The 13758-nt window shown below is 43.4% G+C and overlaps 1 protein-coding gene across 3 annotated transcripts in view; it reads left to right on the top strand.

The window, feature by feature from the left end:
• cux2b (cut-like homeobox 2b) overlaps positions 1-13758 on the top strand; it is an 83264-nt gene that overhangs the window by 38772 nt on the left and 30734 nt on the right. The gene's annotated exons all lie outside the window — the stretch shown is intronic.

Here is a 13758-nt window from a genome sequence, read left to right on the forward strand (position 1 = left end):
CAAGGTCATAAATCACATTTGTGAGCTGCGTTATGGTCCGCAAAGCAGAGGCTTATGGAAATGATACCACAAATATGTTTCCAGACTCGTTCTCCCCCTAAGCGCTAACCTGAAAGCCCTATCATCTGTAAACATGAGAACACTCAGCACAGATTGTTCAGATCTCTTGGAAGTGATTATTGGCAGTTTCTTTTTAATGCTTTCTAATTGACTATGCCCAAGCAACCGTGTTCCCTAGCAGGAGTTATCACACTTGATGCCACACTCCACTGTACTCTGTGGTTGATTTCTATGCTAATTCAATTACTCTGACTGTAAAGTTGCAGAAATACCAGAAGCACCCTTCCACATCTTTATTGTGCAAACAGGAACCCAAAGGATTAATTTGAGCACCATTGATGTCTGACAACTGGGAGTCTAGAGATGTCTCAAAGTAGATAAAATAGATGGCTGATAATGAGCGATGATTTTCTTTTTCTTCTGTGGCTGCAGGCCTCTCTGGGTACCTCTCGGTCTCTCTTGTGTAACTTACACAGACTTGTGCTCTGCTCATCGACAAGCAAGTCAGCTTGTTGAGGAAACAAACTTGGATTTTTTTTTTTCTTTTTTTGTGAGCTGAAGCGTGCAACTCGGCACACCATAATAATATAATCCTCAAGTGTTTTCTCATACACTTTGACCTTATTGGTAATGTCAAACAGCTTGCAGAGGCTTGTGAACTTTACCCAGCAGTAGTCTGTACGACCTCGGAGTGAGCTGAGGGACCTCGACCTGCTGCTGCGTGGGGAGGGCGTGAAGAAAAGGTGGATTTGGATGCGCTTGTTTGGCTGTGAGGTTTGGGATCGGCTAATGCTCCCCTGCAGCTGCACTGTACAGGTGGTGAACAACAGAGAAGTTCTGGCATGTGCACGTGTACAGATGCATACATGGCAGAAATAACTGGGTCCTTGCCCCACTCCCTCCCCCACAACTGCAGTTCTGGGGCCCAGAGGAGGCCCTCGTGGTATTTGGACCATCATCATGCCACTTCTAAAGGAGAAGTCGGCTCCTTTGAAGTGATAGCGACATGACAGGTTCTCTTTCTTTTCTTTTTTCATTTCAGTGTTCCCCACCCACTTTCTCTCTCTTCTCCCGTCCAATCTTGCCTTCTAATTATCACTAACCAGGCGACTGATTAGAAACACGTTGCCGACCTAGTTTTTCTGCGGAGCTGGAGGAGGAGAAAGGGTTAATCCCAGAGCTGGTGGCTGTCATTGGTCGCTTCCCTCCTTCTTTTCCTCTTTTTCGTTCAGCTCTCCTCTTTTCTTTCCCTGGAAGTTTGCTAATGAGGTCCCGTCAGAGCTGAGGAGAGGTGTTAATTTGGCCTTGTGAAGTAGGAAGGAGATTAAGGACAGTGAGGAGCTGAGTTTACGGCTTAAAATACACTGCTGTCCTTATTAATCCACGGGGCCCTGAGAGACCGGCGTTTTTGGTTTTATAATGAACACTGTCTTATAATGAAGGTAATTTTAATAAAAATTTAAGGCGAAGAAGAGGAGATGGTACACGTCTCCGTGGTTTCAGGCACACCTTTGGGGCTGAGGGATGTGACAGTTATTTCTCAAATTACCAATCACTGGAGAGTCGGGCCCATTGGAGCGCACTCTTCATACAACTTTCACACAGGCTTCTCTCTGCCCTCTGAACATACACTAAACAGGCTTAAGCAATTTCACCAACACTATGTAGGGCTTCTCAATGCAATTTACACCTCCCTCTCACTTAAGTGTGTAAACTCCCTTTAGGATGAACCTTTGTGAGGGGAGAAAAACACAAAAACCAAAAAAACAAAACAGTGACTGGTTTCTTCTGTGCTACTCCCAGAGAGGACAATTCCTCCTCACATTCAGCCTGCACCAATTTAAATATCAGGCCCAAATTAACCAGTCATTCTATTTTTCTCCTCTCCTCTTGATGTCGTTTGGTGCTCTCAGAAAAAGAAAACAGCAGCATGGGTCTCAAATTACTAAAACTTGCTTTACAGTGATAATCCGTGGAGTAATTTAGCGTGCACAATGAGAGTTGTGGTGCTTGCGCAGATGGAGATTCTGATAAATAGTTTGTAACGTGTAATTAGCAGCTCTCCCGGTTACATACCATTAACCCCTCAAGCTCAGGAGTCATTATTGGCCCTCATTATCAAGCAGCAAGGTACGATGGAGCTGACTAGACATCAAAAACATCAAACAGCTATTAGAGCGCTGCGATCTGGGGGCCGGTGGACACCTGTTTATGAGTCTAACTGTGTCATTTCTTCCCCTGAGGTTGGGAAGTGATGATGTGAGGGAAGACTCTGTTTTTATGTATGTTGTTGTTGTTTTTCTTGTCGTTGCTTGTTCTCTGGGAGGTATTTTAAAGATATAGCAGCTTTTGTCTTCATGAAGCTCAACTGGCTGCAGCATCTGATATATATAACTGAGATCTCATGCTTTTGAAAGGTATACTTAATAAAGTATGTATCCTCTACTTGTATGAGTTGTATGAGCTTGATCTTTTTTCCTATCTCACTCGTCATGCATGTTGGAGGAATAAGGGATAAAAAGCAACAAAAGCTATAACAGTTGTTTGTGCTGCACAGTGTTTTCAAGCTTGTTGCAGAGGATTTGGTCAGAGTGGAGGAGTTAGTGTTTCATTGTTGTTGGAGACTTTGCCCACAGTGCCCTGCCCTGAGCCCGCCTGCCACACAGCGAGGTAGACTAACACCGTCTTTGATCATCCATCGAGCGACGACCAGCTCGTCCTTATTTTGATTAATTCCTGAAGGAAATGATAATTTCTCTTGAATGTATGAATATGTTATGAATAGTGGAATGAATCAAAGAGTAAAGGATGATAATTAATTACAGCGCTATGATAAAAGGCTGTGGGTGTTATGACGCAAGCTTCCTCCGTGTCATTATGAGAGGCTCCGTAATTACCTTTCTGCACGAGCCAGCGCTCCTGGCAGTGCTGGTGGTGAGAGTGCCGCTCACTGAGTGAGTCTAACGGTCATAAAGCTTTTCCCTGCCTAATTGTCTGAGGGGCTCTATAGCACTTTCATAGATGAGGGACTGCGCCGTTAGGAAAAATGCTTGGCGACTCTACAGCTTTTCCAGCTCAATGAAGACAGATCTTCATCACAGGCTAAACCTTGAGCTTATTAGGTACAGATTGCTTGAGTAGAAGGCTAACTTGGGAAGGTGGTGTTGAAATGAGTGAGCAGCACTCTCATACAGTCTGATGTAGTTGGCTGTAAAAGCTAGTGTTGATTTCTTTCTTTCATATATTATAGACTCATCTTCCTGTGCCAATAAAATAGATTTCTGCCTCCCAGTTACCTCTGAATATTCCCTTTGTGTTATTATTCATGCCCTACCTTATGTAAGGGGCATTTACGACACCGTCCTACTCCTCTTTCTCACTCCCACTCTCCCATCTTCCCTTACCTCCCCCCTGGCTATGACCAGGCTGCTCCACACTGGGCCGACGAGGTATCTCTGTCTGTCTCCTGCTCAGCTGTCAGGCTCATTGAGCAGCAGGCCGGGCCCTGGATCTCCAGGCCATTACCTATTCACAGCACGTCCAGGCCTCCAGCCTATTGTGGGGAACATAATGGGCTCCAGGGCCATGTAAACCACTGGTTCTCTTCCCCAGGTTTATCACTTGTGTCCTCTTCATACTAAGCAGAGGGAATGAAGGTGGGAGGCAGGAAGGTAGGTGAGAGAGAGCCAGAGCAAAGGGGGAGAGACGTTGTGGGGGTGGGGGAGCATAATTGGACATTAGATAATACCTTCAGTGAGCCTTTTGTCTTCTGCATCTCGAGTGAGTGAAAGCCTTGCTTGTTCTCCACATAGCACAGAAAAGCTGCTTTGACCCAAACTTAATGCACTTCTCTTCACTTACTGCTTCAGCCTTTATTACTGTAAAGTTTACTTTTATTGATTACAGTTGAACCAGCTTTTATATGAATACTGGCTGACATATTGTCTATCGAACCAGTGCACCATCCTCTCATATGATACTTTAAGTCCATTGATGGACGTTGAACAAACATCTCAGTCCAGAGTCGAGGCTTGCTTTGTCTAACTTTAATGACACCTGTGTTTTGTGTTTTTATGAGGCAGCCTAGTTTAATTTACACCTACTTTTTAGTAATAAAACCATTCGGTAATCTGTTGTTCAGCACCTAGTGTTTGTTAAAACATGGGCTACTAAGGACCCGTGACAAATGCAGGACATTTAATAACAAAGTGAATTTTAAAGAATATGTGTTTGCCTTCAGATTAATGCTGAGCCAAATAGATTGTGAATGAACTATTTTGGTCTTAGTAGTAAACAATGAACCCACTGTTCAAGTCAAAGTAAACAAGGATGCGTAAAGCCCAAAACAGGCCAAAAGCAGTATGAACAAATATAAAAGTCTAACTCCAGCTGTTGTTAATCCCCTCAAAGCCTAGCTGTTTTCCTTCTAAAATGGTTCCTTTTGAAGATTTTGCCATGGTCCTAAAACGACAGGGTATGAGTCCTGCTCACATCCTCCAACAGATGATGCTGGCCCAGTCTCCTCTACTGAGCAGTACTGACCGTGTGATGCTGTGCAATGGCCACTTGTGATATTGAAGTAATTCAGTCCTGCTTTTGAACCAAAGCAGGATCTGAATAAAAGTATCAGAATAGTAATACATTCCATTTCTGTGGCTTTCAATAATATAAGAAATGTATGCAGCTCTCCAACCATCAGCTGCAGACTCACTGCTCGAATGAAAGAACTGCAAACAAGAGCAGGCCAGAGAAACATTAGAAAAAGAGAGAAAAATCTTACCAATACAAGCGCGTGCATGTTTGTAGTTGTAGTGCCCCCCTGGATAAATGATTGAAACAGCATCCAACTAGAAAAGCAATAAGAGCAAAACACACAAACAGCTTGTCCACTTAGCTTGTCCTGACCTCTCTTTGTAGTTTCCTCTAGTCTCTTATTTCACTGGTGTCTCTGCATGACAACGAGCTGGAAAGCTCAACCCAGTAGGTGGTCAGGACCCGGTTATCTGATCCTAAAATGTGAACATACAAGCAGTCTCATTTTTTTGAAGATATTACTGGCACTCATCAACCAGTTCAGGGCTAATTTTGCTCATGATATTAGTTTTCATCATACCTTGAAGTGTAAATAAGCTTCTGTCAAATTTAAATTTGCTTAAATATTTCTGTAAAATGCCATCAGTCTGCTTTGAAAATGGTTTGTTTTTCATTTGGTAAATGACCGCATAAACAAACTTAGTAGATGGGTGGCAGTGTTTCGCCAGTGGGGCATCATTTCAGCTCCACATTCAGCCTTTTGTAGAGGTTTAATACATCTGACTGCCCTTGTTTTTATTTCCCGTGCAGTGACTGATTGTTGTGATTCTGCTGGGTGTTTTTATGCTGAGACGCCTGAACCTTTCCATCAGCCTTCCCAGTGTCAGTCTTATCCCTCCTCTGCTGTGCTGTGATCTGACAGTATGTGTGTGTGTTGGAGTGTTTGTTTTCCTGTCCTGACTGATGCCCTGTCGGAACGTCCCAGTTGGGTGTATACATCATTATGGATGCGTGTTTAGAGCCAGGGATGCACACCAGGTAAAGAAGGGAGAGGGGGGATGTTATAAATAGGCACTTGGCTCTCTAGCCATGTGGAATTGATGAGTTTCAGCACATTCTGCTCTGCAGTGCCAGGTTTAATTTCTACCTTCCTGACAGCACAAACCTCAGAGCCCAGAGACGTCACGCCTGACTGCTGCTGCTGTGCAAATGTTAGCCATGTTTGAGGATGGACGCACGCATTGCGCCGCCTTGTATTGGGTGTCTGACTGGGTGTACGTTCCCTCCTTTAAACCCCTGTCACCTTAAGAGACAGGCAGTCGCTTTCCCTTCCTGACCTCTGACCAGATGAGGCTCACCATTAGCACACTGTAACTAATCTAAGAAGCAGTTTTTAAAAACTAGCCATCTTAAATCTAACACACTCAACTACTTGTTATGAGACAGGTGAGAGGCTCCCTGGTTTGGCCCCACAGGCACCTTTTAGTCAGAGAGTAGCAACACCAGCAGTGGCAGTAGCACCGTCTGAGATTCTCCAACTCCTGGCTCACTCTCAGCTGCTGGCAAGAACACAGTCAAATTAGCCAATAAAAATGTGTGAAATCGGCGGCTCAGCGCCGGTGAGGACATGCCAGGAGAAATAAACATCAGCTCGCGCACAACCAGGAAAAGCTTATGTGAGGAGGAAAAGGCAGAACGTACGAGCTGCCTCACCGATTCTACGGCACGATTCTCTGATTTCAGGCTCAGAGACGTACAGACACAGTCGGAGAGTAAAGTTGTTTCTTCACTCCACTGAACAGCGAGAGCCAGCCTCCGATCAAGCCAGTGGCAGCACAAGTCGAAAGAACATGAGCTTCTGTCAGAGGATACACAGCCCTCACATGCTGAACTGATTTAATTCCCTCTGTTCATCTGCGGGGTCTGCCCCCCCCTTCTGCAGCCTGGGAATACCGGTCTTCATTTCACATGATGCTTGGCTGTGAAGTTTAATTTCAGCAAAATCTAAACACGCTAATTAAATATCATAACTTTCTGAAGAGGGCTCTGGTAAAGGTACCTGAAATTTTAATTTAGACTTCAAAAGAGCGAAGACTTTAAAGCAAATCTATTGTTTTTCATTTAGACTTGCAATTTTCTTTTCTCTGCAGTACTGCAGTACGTAGTTATGATTGATCTGGTAATTAAAATATGCAGAGAGGGAAAAATATTAACCGCTGCTTTTTTCACTTTCTTTTTGTTTTAGAAAACAGCCGACACATTTTCCTTCTCTTTCCAGCAAAGATAATTAAATTTTGCACATTGATGTTCTTTACACAGCATTCATCGGCCTCATTATTTTTCCATTTTCATCTTTCTAGTAAGAGATCGATAGATTGATAAAATGATGGAGCCTATCTTAAATAATGCAAGCGGAGAAAAGTTACACTCACTTTGCTGCTGGCTAAGTGTTTGAACTTTTATTCTTTTTTCAAATTGTTTTTAATATCCCATGAAGGTAGGTCTTGCAGTATTACATGCTAGCATAAAACATTTACTCTCATTTCTGCTGTCCCTCTGCAAAAAACAGAAAGATGTAGCTCATCTCCACATTTACTGCGCCTATGGTATATATGGGATGATGCTTGTCAAAGCTAATATCCTAAATGATAAAGGAACTGGCAATTCAAAGAAAGTCAGCGTAAAGTAGGCCAATTAGTACCTAGGGAACATTTTGCTAGAAGAGATAGCAGCTCAAAATGTCACATGCACGAACATTAGGACCGATTGTTTATAATATGACCTGACAGTTTGGGTCTCTTTAATATGGGATTAACTACAATACTAATTAACATGTGGCTCTGTTAAAGCAAGCAGCTGCAAGTGAAGTAACTCTTAACAGGGAAGGAAGCAACTCTGATTCAAGTGTTGCTTCCTCACCACAAATCAAATGTTTTTACACCTAAAAAAAAAAAAAATCTTGTTTTTAGTCTTGAATTATTCTGAAAATATGAATTTCTAACTCCCGCTCACCCCCTCTTTTAATGTCTAAGCCCAGATCAGAGTATACTTGCCCTTTGTCACAAACAGATATATGTTTTAACGTCGCACTGCAGGGCTTTCTGTTTCATCAGACATATAAAGTGGTCTCAGTGGCCTGTGGAGAGTGTTAAACACATCCTCAATTAAAGCAAAGTAACTTTGCATCTCCTTGTGATTTCTCCTTGTAATTGGGTCTCTGTGGATTTACCAGGAACGTTCCAGCTCTTCTTTTGGAGTGGAAGGGCCAGCTTGAAGAGGGGCTGAGGGGACAGTGAGAAAAAGGAGGTGGTGTGGAGGGCTGCGGTCAGTCTGGAGGACAGGTGGACCAAAGCTTAGCCATGTTTCAGCCCACTCCTGGAAGGAGATGTGGAGCCGGAAGAACTCCCCAGATGGTTATCTAGCACTGGCCAGCAGTAACCGTTAGGAATAACAATTTCTGCCACAAAAAATAATCCACTGATGGATTTAGTTCACAGTTAAAGACAATTAGTATGGCTGCAAGTACAACAGAGAAAGATTTATGAAGAATAAGAAAGAAGCTGTACCAGATTTCAGTGTAACACTATGAACATTTAGGGTTTACCTTTTGGTAATTGACATTTTAGATATGCTTATTGGTAATAAATACAAAATTATCCAGGTTATCTAACGTAAATGAAAAAGCAGTAACTGTTTTAGTGTTTTAAAATATGAAAACAAGCCTTCTCTAATATAAGAAGACACACTTGATCTGTGTGTGCCAGCATGTGCGAGCATGTTTGTGGATGTGCATCTTCTTTTGAAGAGACATGTGAAGGACAGCCTAAGGTGCGGCGAGATCCAGTGATGGGTTTGTTTTATTACATCTCATATTGAGACCAATCTCTGTCCATTCACCTGAAGGACAGCCAGCTATTCCCTAACTAAATTAGCCAGCCGCAGTGGTGTGAGAGGGCCTCCATGAGGCACACACAACCACGCTCTGACATGAAGGCACACACAATCACAGAGGCAGGCAAAGGCAGCCATGCAATAATCTGTTTTTTTTTTTTTTTTTTTTTTTTTTTTTTTTCACCTTTCCTGTGTCGTGCAAAAACTCAAATGCACATGCATAATCACATGTCCTGTCGCTCACTTTGCTTCTCTCACACACTCCTTTGTTAAAGGCTGTGGATGTGGCGTAATTGCAGTCAGTGTGAGAGGTTTTACGTGTGTGTGTGTGTGTGTGTGTGCCCCTGTCAACATGGACTGCAGACCTCCTTTTGGGACCATGTGACACAGATGACAGTCCTGTTACATACCTGACTATCACATGTGCACCATGATGGATCTACCCGTAATGTAGCCAACGCAGGGAGTTTTAGCTTACACTGCATATTTGCTGGGATGCTGAGCATTTTCTTTATGCTTTTTCTTCCCTAATGAATTATATTTTGTACAGTCTTCTTTATATATATTTATATATATATATATATATATATCATATATAAAATCTGCTTTTTTTGTTCAGTCACAGTGGATGTTCTAATGAGGCAGAGCCTGAAATAACTGTGGGGCTAGCTCTGCAGAACTATGACATCCCATGTGAGAACTTGCCCAAATCACAGTGGCTGCAGCCGTGCGTCAGGTTTCTTTATTTATAACCCGCGTGGAATTGTCCTACACTCTGAGCATATGGAGGGTTATGTAACGCTCAGCATCCAATAGATAACCACTGAAGTCAGGTCCTATATAAATAAATATAAATACAGCTTGCTGAGGACTTGTTTCTGAGGCTGTTAAAGATGTAGCTCTCTTGAAAATCATCTTTACAAGGATGAGAAGAGATATTAATATTCCTAACACATTTTTAATTTGGATCTAAACTCAACTGAAGAAAAACAAAATTAATTATAAATTAATAAAATAATTAAATAATGATATTTAATTGTGTGATTAGCTTTAGTTTTAGTTGCAGGTAATGAAACCTAACTGCAGTGCTTTGCAAAGGTTTAAGCAACTTTCAGTGTGTAGTTATCCGTCATGCACTGCCAACAGCAAAGCATCTCTTTGGTGCCAGATTCATTTTGCAGTAGGACAGTGACCCCAGACGAGTAGTCGGAGTTATGAGGAACCATCTTCGGTGCCACAAGATGAACGAGGACTCTTGCAGCAAATTGTCTGGCTCCCACAAAACCCCAATCTCAACATGACAGAGTCAGTCTGGGGTCACATGAGGAAGCTGAAGATTTTCAGACAGCCTAAATCGACAGAGGAACTGCAGCGAGTCGTCCAAGAGGCTGGAAACAACTTATCCGTCAAATGCCTTGAAAAACTGCAGAGAGCTGGTACTGTTTTATTGGAAAAAGCAAGTTTTTTCCTTCCTGTACTCTTTAAGTTAATTTTACTCCTTAAGTATTTAAAAAATAACTAAAGTGAAAATGTAAACATTTTTTTCACTGTGTCTTTGAGATTTCTGCCTTTTATAAGAAAATACTAACTCCTTTAATAAGGAGACTTTAAAACAATGCTTACCAGAGTAAAATATGAGAAAGAAAAATAAAGTTTTCTCTAATACTTACATGCCCTAAATTCATCAGTTGTGTCTAGGATGTGCATTTGAAAACATGAGTGCTGCTGTTGTACATATCTCATCTAATTAGGCCTCATTCAGTCAAACTGAAATGCCACCTTGCGCCTGTCACGTTGTATATGAGTGATCAGGCAGAAAGTTGGTCATTACAATCATGACATCAAATGGCTGGCAGCAGAGGTCAATCAGTGTACATTAACCAAACAGAGCTCATTTGTTTTACAGCTTTTAGTGGCGTGTTGGCACCAGCGTACAAGAGGTTTAGGCTGGCATCCAGCGGGCATGGACGGCCTCCCAGTGGAGCAGGAGCGGGATGGGTCTTGGCCAGCCCTCTAGCAGAGGAATGTGAAGGAGACAGAGAGGGGTGCACATGTGTCCCCTTCCCCCCAACTGTTCAAGCCGTCTGCTGATTTATGTAGCTGAAATGAACTCCTTTACACCGGGCCTTCATAAATACCTAAATGGGTTTTAAAATGATCGTCAGGACTCTTTCCTTTCTCTTTTTGGCCATTGCAGTTTTTAATCTGTGACTGTTGACATGTCATCACACTGATGCATCAGTGTGACTTGGTGTACAGACAAATGCATACACTCTGAGTCCATAGATCCCTCTCAACCCTCACCTGGTCCTAATTTTAGCAGATGAAGCCACATTTCAGTCGCGCTGTGGTGATCTGTCATCGACAGGCCCACTCCATTCTGGCTGGGAGTGATATCTTTCTGTAAAATATGTATGACATCAAAAAGCCTTAAAGGTTATTACAAATTAATAATGAGTGGTGGGCTGAGAGTAGTAAAAAATAGCCCTCCCTTGGTGTCGTGTTTAAATGTTTAATTTAACATGCTCTGGTATAAATGTGGACTGCCTCCCAGAGATATGTGCAAGGGCCCTGAGGCCCCAGCAGACTGTCATTGGTCTGGAGCATCCAAACCTCGACCACCAGGCTCATATTTATTAAGATTGACATTCAGATTAAACTGATTCATGCAGATGTGAGTGATCATCTGCCTGGAGACGCTGCCTGTTATCTTGAAAAGGCGCCTCTTCTTCTGTGCTTCTCTAACAGCACACAGAATTATAAAAACACTAAGAGAGGCAGTTTTACTCGCATCAAGATCAAATTCTCTGTAGGCTCAGAGACACAGAAAAGCTCTTTCTGAGCATTTCTCTGAAGCGAGTCGAATCATTGGCCCTGAACCTCTCTCACAGTAATGTCAGAAGACACTGTACAAAATTGCCTTATTTATGCCTGTAATGTAAGCTGTCTGTTCTAGTGTCGCTCATCCTCAGTGGAACCAACGACGGTGGCAGCCGAGTCTGGAGTGAATTTGCCGGGCGACTACCTGGGAAACATCAACAGTCATTAATTATGTAAAACCCCTCTCACAGTGGGAGCAGAAAGAGCTGCATGCAACTGCAGCGCCTGCTCCTATTAGACTCAATGTACTCTACAATGAGCCCCCACTGCCTGGGGGCGTGGAGGGATTAGCAGCCTACCGCCACGACCCCCCATAGGAAGACACACATGCTGCACCATGCAGTACACACACTCCTAAATGTGGCGTTCTATTACATTCTGCAGCGATGTATGCTTGTGTTAAGCTGACGAGACTAACACAAATCTCAGCGCCGCCTCTCCTCCCCGGCCACTTCATTGTTCACTTCTCTCCTTCATGGGTCCTGTTTCTCTCCCCACAACAATTGTTTGCTTTCCAGCTTTCTCACCACAATGAATGAAATCGGCAAATGTGACAGGACAAATGATACACCGTGTTTGTCAGGAGCGCTAGGGTAAGGGGGTTGTTTGATGGCAGATAGCGCTGCCACCAACACTGCACTGCTTGGAACCAAATTACACACAGAGACGTCCCATACAAGGCCCTACCTGAGATCTCACTCCAAGCACTGCCATTGACATTGGCAGATTTATCACACAAATAATAGACCTAATTTTTCCACCATGTGTTTCCAATCCATCTTCTGTCAGCAACAGCCTTGTTTGGCAGACTTCAAGTCATCTCCACGGCGCTCATTCCTCCGCCAGCCACGCACATCTAGCCGTTGTGCAAGGCTCGTTCATCAGTGCTGTTCTTTTTAGCGGATGCGGCTTTGGCATGATGTTCCTCCATGCTGAAACAAAGGCAGCGCTGACACCTGTAATTAATTAGGCTATTATGCATTCCGCAATGATAATTGCCTCACTGGAAAGTCACCAGCCTTCTAAGAGAGAGAGAGAAGAGGGGTGGATAGAGAGCGCTATCCATCATAGCGGAGCACTCTCCCTGCCTCTTTCACTCCCTCTCTCTTCCTTCGTGTCATGCTGTCTCACCTTGACTGGTGTAGGCAAGGCTGGAGAAACACTGTCAACATGTGTCTGAGGGCGAGATGTGCAGCTGCGCCTCCCCCTTTGCCAGAAGTCTTCCACCAGCAGCCTGCCAGGGTTTATCCACTCCAGGGCTTTGGCTCACATTGGCACAGTTACCCATGACACCCCATCTGTTGGAGCTTTGTTCACTAGGGCAATGCAGCTCCAGGATAATGGGGGCACTTTATTTTTATAATTAGCCTTTACCTACACTTCTCCTTTCTTCTTTCCCTTTAACACTTCTCCTAGCTCTGAAATCTAGTCCAGGTGCACTCATTACTACTTTTTTGCAGCCCTCCCTTTCAGCACATCTACCAGTGCCTTCATCTTACCCTCAGCACGCCCGCACTCGCTCCCATCATGCCATTATAGATACATTTTCAGTAGGCACACTTTCCTCGAGGTTTAGGTCATTCACTGCATGAAGCATTTGAAAGAGCAAGCTCAAAGAAAATGACAACTCCTGTCTTTTGAACTACAAAGACATTCAGAAAAGATTTGTTTTCTTCTCTCCGTTTGTCTCTTGACTTTGACTTTGCAGTGACTTTGAGGTGCGAGCACAGAGGCGGCTGCTTTTGAATTTTGTCAAGAGGACTGGTAACACACTGCTTCTGTTGCCTGTTGATGGAAGGGGGCGGCAGAAGGCACCTGCTGCATGATGGAGACAGCAGGCCCTTTGATCTAGGTTTAATGTTGTGCCATGTTCCGTCTCTCATGCAGCTCCATGTGCCATGTCCTGTGGGATTACGTCAGCTCCACCTTGATCTGCTCCCTCGCTCAGCCTCGGCCATTATTATCACTCTCCAGGGGTGCATTGACCCAAAGTCTCTGTCATTTAGCTGCTTCTTATATTCAAATGAAACACCTTACGCCATATTATCTTAACGTGCCTTTTTAGCCATGCTCATAGCTGTAGGTAGGGATAGGAGTATCAGCCGGTATGTTTATCACTGATCTAAACTGAAGTATATCAGCAAGGGATGAATTTATTGTTACTGCAAGAGAGGTATGTAACTTGAAGATGTCCAGAAGGACAAACCAATGAGCATGAACTGCTTTTTCAGCTTTGATTTCTGACAATTTTGCTCTTTTTATAACCAGCTAGAAAGATCTGTGTTTCACAAAACACAAATGTATTTTATCATTTTGATCATTTATTCAGATTCAGGTGGAAATATACAGTAAATATTATAGTTGGTCTTCAACAGGGGTGTCCAGAGTCTTTGC

Source organism: Melanotaenia boesemani, chromosome 11 (assembly GCF_017639745.1).
Source record: "Melanotaenia boesemani isolate fMelBoe1 chromosome 11, fMelBoe1.pri, whole genome shotgun sequence".
In the NCBI taxonomy this organism is placed as follows: domain Eukaryota; kingdom Metazoa; phylum Chordata; class Actinopteri; order Atheriniformes; family Melanotaeniidae; genus Melanotaenia; species Melanotaenia boesemani.